The sequence below is a fragment of the Vigna radiata genome, chromosome 8, assembly GCF_000741045.1.
Source record: "Vigna radiata var. radiata cultivar VC1973A chromosome 8, Vradiata_ver6, whole genome shotgun sequence".
Classification (NCBI taxonomy): domain Eukaryota; kingdom Viridiplantae; phylum Streptophyta; class Magnoliopsida; order Fabales; family Fabaceae; genus Vigna; species Vigna radiata.
In genome coordinates this window covers 17,375,635-17,385,964 of record NC_028358.1, presented here as the reverse complement: position 1 = coordinate 17,385,964, position 10,330 = coordinate 17,375,635, and the positions used below count along the sequence as shown (strand labels likewise).

Below are 10,330 nucleotides of genomic sequence, written 5' to 3'. Positions count from 1 at the left end.
AACCAAAGTGTAAATGAAAGATACTTAAGGTGCTTCACCCAAGGTGCCATGTAAGCAAAGTAAAAGCAAAGAAAATAATCTCAAACATCCTTCATTCTCATGGTGATTCATGGCTGGAACAAGCAAGGAAAAGGCAAAATTCAAAAGTGGAAACATTCCTAGAGTGAAAGTGAGCATCTTTTGTGCTTGTCCAAATCGGGTAAAAACTTAATGCACCTTCTCTCCTCCTTCCTATCTCCATTTTCGTTTTTCTTTCCCTACCAACACACCATTCATGTTTTCTTCCTCCATTTTACTGAAACATACACCATAAAACTCAAGGAATCCAATTCAAAACAAGTCATGAACAATAAACCCAAACATATGCTACTTCAACCTAACTAAATCTTTCATTTCTTCAATTTCCCTTGCAAAATCGAAAATGATAACCAAGCAATCAATTCCAGCTCTGTCCAACCACAATAACAACACCAAAATCTAGTCCCACCCTTGTTTCAAACATCTAAACCGAAAATCAAGGAGAAAGAGTCCAAACCACAACACCCACACATCAAGTTAAGCTCTATTCAACCCAAAACTCATATAGAACTCCATTTTTATCATCCAACCAAATAAAATGCAAAGAAAAACGTGAGGAACAGAAGAAAAGGAGAGGGAAACGAAATATAAAGTCACTCAAAACCAAGAACCACCATGGAAAGGCAAAGACAAGCTTACAAGCTCAAGCTTCAAACATCAAAAACAAGCAAATGGAAGGAGGAATGAATGGATTTTCACCACCAATGAGTTAAGACAACCAAGAGAGAGTCAAGGGAAGAAGAAAATCTTCATAATATTCATTGAAAATGGTCCAAAACCGTGCACCAAGCAAGCACCCATGAGAGCATGTCGAAAACAAGAGAAACCCTAGGAGAATGAAACCAAAAACGTAGGATATGGGTTTCTAAGTGTGTGGCTCGGTATTCACACCCTATATGACCAAGAATTACAATTTGGTAGGGTCCACACACTACAAGTCAGCCCTAAAGAGATGCCACATGGCCCCCACATTAAAATGCCCCTAAAGGGGTCCAAAACACCTAATTCTAATTAAGGGCTTCTAGAAAACGAAATTACAATTTAATTAAAAAGGAAATGACTAAATGTTGAGTCTTGAATGATCACGCCACCTTCCCTAATGCTCCAAATGATGTTTCCCAAAATTTCCCTACAACCAAAATGCACTTAATCAACTCAAAAAACCCAAATTAGCATAATTACGAATTTCCGACCAAATTAAGCAGAATTCGGAAAAAAAGGGAAATAACAGACAATTAAACACAATTCCTTGGTTTATTTAAGTGCAATAAACTAAATATAGGTCAAGAAATAACCACTCATCACCAAACATTGTGGACATCGTGCACAACTTTAATTTGTTTTGCTATTGTTGAGCGACACCAGTCAGACCAGGTCATGTTATAATTTTGCCTATCACAACATGTTTTCGAATTACAAAAAAAACTTGATGACCACCATAAAGTTTATATAAGGGGTAGACAAGATGATAATTGAGTTACTAGACATGCTTAATAGATAGACGTATGGAACAATAGGCGTGAGCTAACATTGACAAGAATTCCAATTCTAGGGTCACTAGTCCACACAAGTGAGTATATGTCCTAGTATTTTGAGAATGCAATTTTTTTTTTGTTCATTCCACAAATGTTGAATGATCCTAGGATACAACGTGTCTCAACATCGACACATCTTCATTCTCCTAAATACCATGATAAAAGGGACCATGAAAACACTCCTTATGTAGAGCCAAGTATGGATGCAAGAAGGCTATCCATTTCATCGTTCTCTGATCTAGGCATGCCAAGCTTGTTTGGAGCTTAAGCCCCTACTCCACCTTCGGCTCACATTACTGGGAGACCTTATGAAAACTCGTTTTATTTTGTTGAAAGTCATAACGAAATAGGTACTTCCTTTATTGATTATTGAGGAGATGAAGTTGAAGAACATATTGAAGCCCAACCTTCATAGGAAGAACCACCTAGACCTCCACAAGAAGAACCACCTAGACCTTCACAAGGAAGGAGAAATCCAAGTAGGAACAGGCGACAACCAAGTTGTGGAACTGAACACCATTATGGGGAATGATTAGTTAATTACTACTTTTAATGTTCGATGTAGTCATAATATCAATTGTGTTTCAAACATTGTTATGCAAGACAATTATGTTAAAATTAAAGAAAATGTTTCATTCACTAATGTCAATCACTTGGTCCTCTGTTAAAGTTAATTATCGTGTCTTAGGTAAAAAAATAGAAAAATTGACCCAAAATTGACCATATTTTTCATGTTTTGGAGTGATAAAGGAAAGTTTTCATTTTATTAATTAAGAAATATGTCATATTGCTAAGGGTTCGACAAGTGTACCGAATGGTATCAAGTAATAATAAACGGTAAATTCAAGTATCGTTTTCCTAGAGACTCTTGAACCTAAACGTTCATGTGATATACTGATCTTCTAAGACTTGAGAAAACGAAAATTAGGATTTTATATGCTAGACAAAAAATAAACATGCACATGCAAAAGTTTTGATCAATTGGCCAAGAAGATAAAGCAGGTGATTGATATGGATGAATGGTGTTGTTGGGGTTTATGATTTCATCCTAATCCACTCTCATATATTTACGAAATTTACCTTATTCTACTTCTTTATCAATATTAATGTCACTTTCTAATTTATCCTAATTCCAATGTCTTGGTGAAGAGAGTCTACTCCTAATTACTAGTTTACTATGTCTAGACTCCTTAGCAATTGATCATGCATTACATAATTTGCGCAAAAGCTTAAGGTAATTGGTCCTCCTATCCCTATGTTTAGGTAATATTGCTCCCGAGAGAATTTCCTCATGTCTAGACCTACCCACATGTGTCCATATAGATAGTATAAAAGATTATGCTAATGAATAATGTCTTAAACAAAGCATACAAATATAATGGAGGAAAAACCCTAACAATTGATAAAAGAAAGCATATGAATAAACTAATAATTCAATATATGAGAGTTTCAATTGGATTACATTGTTTCCCCCAACAACAAAGGAGTTTAGTTCACCATAATCATGGTGAAACTAGATGAAAAGAATGAAAAGTATGAAAATATAATCCTAGATTTTATAAATTGGAGCTTCCACATCCAAAATCTGCCTCCAAGGAGTGAAGATGTGTGTTTCTACGTCCTTTCTGCCAAAAGATACCCCTTCTGGTTCGTCTGGGTCTATATATAGCATAGAAACATAACAGAATTTTGGCCTAGGCCTAATAGTACACCGCTCAGCGGTGGCTTCACCTCCCAGCGGTGACGTTGACACTCCAATTCACCCTTCAGCGATGGCGCTTGAGCGTCTGGCAGAGAGTTCTCTGGAGAGTACACCGCTCAGTGGTGGTTTCACTGCCCGATGGTGACTGCGTCTATTCTTTTCTTCACTTTTCCACCTTCTGTTAAGTCCAACTTTTCTCTTCCTTAACTTTTTTCATTCAATTCTTGATAAATCCTGCCAAATCATGGGAAAACCAAGCATAAAACCAAGAAAACCAACTTTGACTCTCTTATTCTCTAACTTAAGCAAATTGCATTATTTCAAGCTAATTCTAAGTCACAAAGGGTGTGTTTAGTGTCAAATTTAAGTGTGAAAATAACAGTTTTTGAACCGTTATCACAACCCCAAACTTAGAACTTTGCTTGACCTCAAGCAAACAAAATACAACTTAGTCTTCCACAAATCATCACAATGGTTTAACTCATTCCATAACCAATATTTTAAGACAAGCCACCACTCAAATCAGCTCATTAATAGAATTTAATTAAGATGCACACATGCCTTGATTTTCAACATTCATCACAGTGTTCACACAATCACATAATACTCAACAGATGTTATTCTCATGAATGATCAATAACTAAGCCCAGATATAATAACAAATTCATGGAATTATTCCTCACCAGACAAGGTGTTTCACTCAATCACTTAAGTGTTTCAAAAGGTCACTCCTCCCCTCTACTATCCACATGTCACATAGAACAAAATTGTTATTCATTTACCACAATCAAATATCATCACATACTCATGTCATCATAAGGACTTTTCAAGGCTTATAACGTGGTTGGGCTAACAAGAAAAATTGGTTTTTCGAGATCAAAAAATCCTTGAGTTAAGAGAGTCATTCAAGCATTCATTATTCAAGCACAAACTCTCTTTTTTACCAATCTCACTCATTCTCAACTTCCCTTTTCTTTTGCATTGAACTCTTCTTTTCATTCTATCTTTAATATCTTTTTCATCTTTTCATGATTTGTTCAACATATTAGCTCAATGCTTATCTTTCCAATTTTTCCAACAACCCCAAATTTGAACCTTAATCAATACCGCACAATAATTTCCCAACTTAACTCAAGATAAAAATTTTTCAACAAGGATTTCATACTGTTTAAAGCTTAGGCTCAAAAAGGGTAGAACATATGATGTTCTTTTTCATGTGGGACGAAAATTTATCTTTGTCTAAGGAAGGGCTTGTTAAAAAATGATCTTAATCATATGGCACATACATGCAATTCAATCAATCACAAAAACTTAGGTAAAACTTAGGTAAACCCTCTCAGTAAGCACTTTTTTTATGTCACTAGCTTGACCCAATAGAGTTCAAACACCCATCAGTAAGTGTTGAAACTCCCCTTGCTTGAAATTCTTTTATTTTTCTTCTTCCTGCTGAATTTCTTCATAAAATTGAGAACACCAAGCACCTGTTTCCATATATCAATCATAGGGACTTTAATCTCCAATTTCTTGAAGATCTCCATAAAGCATTTGACTTTCTTTTCCTTCCTATGATATTTTTTTGAATGAGGAAGGGGTTTTTCATGTGATCTTTTCTTCTTTTCTCTCTTCCTTTTCTTCTCACTCTTCTCCTTCCTCCACTTTCTTTTTTCCTTTTTTCTTATTTTCTTCTTTTTTTCATTTTTTCTCAACCACTGCTTTTTCTTTCTCCTCCTCTTTATCTCCCTCACTCAACCTTTCTACTTCTTCTTCCATCTTTTCCCCATATATCTTTATCTCTTCTTCCTCTATATTCTCCTCCTCAACAACCTTATCATTTTCAAAGATAGTGGCTTGACATTCCTCTTTAGGGTTAACTTCAGTATTAGCCCTAATAATACCCAAAGACTTCAACACGCAAGAGGTTTGTTCCATCTGTAAATGTTCTTCAACTTCCCCTAACGTCCCTCTTGGCAAAAAAGATTGTTGCTTCTGTAAACGTTGTTTAGCTTCCTCCAACGTTTCTTTTCGCGAAGAGGAATGTTGCCCAAATTGGCTTTGATACATGTATGAGTGAGGTTCCCACCAGTGGTTGAAATTATTTTGATAGAATTGAGTGCCCATATAATTAAATTCTTGTCCATACTGCATCCTGCAAACACTAGGCACAAAACCCTAGTAGCATTTTTTTTTTATATTTTATAAAAAAAATAAACACTACAAGAAAAAATGTCATTATCTACAGCCCAAATCCGTATATAAGGCCCAAAATCCGTATATAATTTTTGGTTATATACGGATTATATACGGACAAAAATCTGTATATAATACTATCGTAGCTAATGTTATATACGGATAATCCGTATATAAATTACATACGGATAATCCGTATATAAATTACATACGGATAATCCGTATATAAATTACATACGGATAATCCGTATATAAATTACATACGGATAATCCGTATATAAATTACATACGGATAATCCGTATATAAATTACATACGGATAATCCGTATATAATTTACATACGGATAATCCGTATATAAATTATATACGGATAATCCGTATATAATAATTGTATGTAATTTTAATATATAATTACATACGGAAAATCCGTATGTAACTGTATAGTTTTATAAAAAAAAAAATATAATCTCACATTTACACGCAGTACCTAGAAACTTTGATAAGAATCAATCATAACTTCTAAATTGCCACATACAATGTCAAATTGCCAAATATATTCATAGTATATAATGTATAATATATAATTACAAGATTACAAAGGTAGAAAATTTACAATGTACGATTGTACTTGAAACAAGTAGTTAAAATATGAAAACTTTATAGGATAATTCTATAAACAGAACTAAAAAAAATACAACTCTTATTCATACATATAGTTACAAGAATTACTTGTACATTTTGTAACGGTTTCCTGACCAAGTAGACACTAGCGCCTATAGCCTCAAGCAGTGCCTGAACAAAAAATTAACAAAAAGTTAAGTTAAAACACATTTCAATATATTATGGACAAATAAAATATTTAAAGAAAATTTCAAAAACCATTAAAAATTCTCTAACAGATGATGGCTTAGAATTAGGGGATAAAAAAATCAATCAAATTAAACCACAAATATAAAAACCATTAAAAGCTCACTGACAAATTCTTCTTTAACTTCTACTATCCTGAACCACAAATCTTTACTTCCTTTCTCATAATGCTACTAATAGGCTAACATGGTTGTTATAGTTGAAACATAAATATACCACTGGAAAGATTTCCATGCCCCTCAAAATTTGGATCATCATATAACAAGCACTTGATGGTCTTCATTATGAACTGTGACTTCAAAAAGATTGTCCCAAATTTCATACGTCAGTATAGTGCTGGATACAAAAATTGCATAATACTTAATATCAACAAATATGGGCATATATAATAAACATTCACTAAAAAGTAAATGCCCAAAAGTTCTATAAGATGAGGTAGGTAATTGAAGAGACACGCAATCAATAATATATAGGTGAGTCAAAAGATTAAACTTAGTAACTACTAAACACATTCCCATTCTCAATCTAATTTTGTATCTAAATGGTTAAGAATGCATTAGCCTAGCTGCAGTATGACATCAAATTCATCATTCTGAATGTCTAAAACATCCCAATCCAAATATGGCATTAGTTCAAAGAAAATTGATGTTATTACTCTTTAATTTCATTGTAAGTCTTCTGTTTCATGCGGGAAGTAAACTTCTTCCAATCAAAATCACCAACCCCAAACCTGCAATACACATAGAGGGTGAGATAAACTATAGATATATTCAACCCTTCTTCAACATATAAAGATTACATGTTCTGAATGTTTTTCCTTCACCTTGCATTAGAGGAAGTTGCTCTATGCTATCTGCTGTTAATAAATTAAATATTAACATCACAAACAAATAATCTAGGCCCATCCTATCAATACAAAAACCTAAAACATTAATTAAAAAATGAGCCATACTATAAGGCCTTTTAGCAGTAGTAGTTCCAATTCCAATGGAATTTGAATCACCATCAATAAGCTCTGGTGCATAATTATCATCAGAGATAACATCTTCCAAACCAGCAAGGTCATCCCCCTCAACAGAAAGCATCTGGAAATCAGGGACTAATAGATACTACCTTAAAGCAAGCTTAAAAAAAGATACACAAAGGAAAACTTAAAGAGAGTTAACCAACCACTATATAATATACTTACCAGGATATTTGTGAGTGAAGGTATCCCAAATGCTTGGTCCTCTACCACCCTCATTGGCTACACCTTCATATTGCATACAGACATAAACATGTGACCCGAAAACCATAATATAAAGCTGATAGAAAGAACTAAAACATTTGAACTTGTAACATGGAAGGTGTTTCATATGGGGTTGAACATTGATAAAACATAATCATTGTTGCATGAGTGTGTACCTGGTTCGCTGAGGATGTTGTACCAAAGATGAAGCCTGTTGGGAAACTGTTTCGATTCAACAAATCTATTTGTGGAGTAAGGGCTACGCTTTTTTGTGACAGTAATCAATGAAGAAAGCAGAACAATGAGAGGTAGCACTAGGTGTTCTTTGTATGTAATTTTTCTCACCAAATGCGTTCCTTTTATAGAGGAAAACCTTTATCTACTCTCATATCCTTTCTAAAAATATATAAACATGTCTTGCTATTCCCATCCTAAAAGAATATTAAATCAGAAAGTGATGTTTTTTTAAGGGTATAGGATATATGGTCGTGGTCATTGGTCAGAAAAGATTACCGGGCAAGGATTTTGATAAACTTTACTATCACACGTAAACTAACATGATAATCGTTAGCATTGGGAAACACGTATATCATTATCATCACACTTAGTAAAGAATAAGATAATTAGTATTGTACTATTCGCTCTTTTTCCATCATATTACATGTATTTTCGTTAAAAAAGTAACGTTTTGTTTAAATTACACATTCACTCAAGTTTATATATATATATATATATATATATAATGACAACAAAGTATTTTTTTCTAATATTTTATTAGGATTATATATTTAGATTAAACTCAAAACCTTTGTTAAAGTAGATTATACCAAATTGGCTAAATATATTATATTATCTTCTAGGATGTACGTGCATAACTTAAGAGTAGCAGAAAGATTTGAAGCAACATTTGTAAATTAAAAAAGAGAAATAGAATCTTTGTAACCGTGGAGTCATTAACAGGAATTGAACGGTTGATTATAAGTTTCAAGTTCTTTTTTTTAAGAAAAAAAGGCAACCTAAAACACCAGCAACAAATGCATTGTGGATCCACATTATGGCACCCAAAAAAAGAGAGAATTGAAACTGGCAATGGAAAGTGAGAAATAAAAGACACCTGCATGTATTATCTCGGTATTTGTTAGCAGAGGCACCAAATATGTGATAAGGAACAGAGAAGAATTCATTGTATATTAACTCACGATAAATAGAAAATAGAGACATCAAAAGTAGCACATAGCGCCCACCAAATAGCATCTCCATAAAGCTTCCAAAGCGCTGGAAGAAATCAAATCGAAGAACTATCATGCACTTTAATTTCAGTTCCAAGAGCAGAACAAAAGTAAAGGAAATTGTGCAACTCCTTTTGCATTTGTATGCGGTACAATAGAATTATTACCATACTGCATTTCAAGATACTTAAGGCCATAAAATCAAAATAATCATAAAAAAGAAGGTAACTTAATTATTGTGGTGTTTACCAACTAGAAAACATTGGACAATGACGATCCTACTATAATCAAATTGATAATACTATTGATCAAATTTGATATAACCCAATTTAATTTTTTTCACAAAGATTAACAGATGTNACACTCAGTTTTTGGCACAATCCTCCCCTTGCAACTTTATTTATGCCAAAGTTAGAATGAAATAACCTGGGTGCTGAGCTTGCTCTCACGTGCTATAAGAACCAATGCTCCNAGCAACAGGCCTTTCATCTTTCCAGTCAACTTCTATTTCAATCTTGTTAAACTTTTTGAAGATTTTAATTAGGAAAAGTTGTCATAACTATGATCCAACTGAGACAAGTTCATTTTTTAAAGCCTACTAAAACAATCGTAACAAATATGGTGACAATGGTGTGTATTCTACATGAAGGAGAGCAAATTGGAAACAGACCACAACAACCAAAGCACTTGAATAAACTCCACTTCCTAATAACAACCAATGATCCTGAAGAAACATACTTTATGCAAATTCTTTATCTTGAAAGAAAAGATTATAAAATATGTTAGGAGAATGTGAAAGAAACAAGTACCTTCTTTTGCTTAATGGAGGAACATACTCTATCCGACACAGAAAAANCTGAGAAAAGANACAACATTGGGCATATAACTTCATAATCTATTTAATTAAAGCGAAATAAAAATTGCTTTATGCGAAATGGCCAAATTAACAAAACAGGTCATAGTCAAGCTCTAATANGAAAATTGAAAGTGCATATAAAGCAAGAGAAAGGTAGAACAAAAGAACGAGATTCATAAACTTCAAAACAGTGAAAGCTTTAATATAGAAAATCTTTGCATCCAACCCTATTTTCTATCCACATTTGTAAAACTAATTTCNCAAATTCTAATAGGGATTAGTTTTCCCTAATTTCTAGGGTTTTCAGAATAGCGTAACGGGATGGAAAATGGAGTTCAAACGAGAGGCGAAGCAATTAGGGAATCCAGAAAAAGAGAACTTACCGGTGAGGGACCAACGACGAAGGATACTGTCGCACATTCCATGACGAATCGTGAAAAGTGAGTCCAAGTCGAGAACTGCAGTGGAGAGGAGACGGTGGTGAACCGTGAAGCAATATTGACACTGGACAACTAGATTAGAGAAACTGTGAGCACAGTGAAGACAGTGAATAAGAAAATGGGAGATGGAATATAATATTTTTGTAGTGAAATTTACATTATATTTTTATGTACAAATCTTATATACGGACAATCCGTATTTAATTTT

At 33.6% G+C, this 10,330-nt stretch overlaps 1 long non-coding RNA gene across 2 annotated transcripts; it reads right to left on the bottom strand.

The window, feature by feature from the left end:
* Positions 1-6,156: 6,156 nt before the first annotated feature.
* LOC106771730 lies at positions 6,157-10,330 on the bottom strand. Of its 2 annotated transcripts, XR_002669437.1 has the most exons (4): positions 9,636-10,330; positions 8,797-8,872; positions 6,586-7,099; positions 6,157-6,294 (listed from the first exon to the last, which is right to left on the bottom strand). It is a non-coding gene; the product is annotated as an uncharacterized LOC106771730 (long non-coding RNA). The 2 variants fall into 2 exon arrangements; XR_002669436.1 differs by having other exon boundaries at positions 8,797-10,327.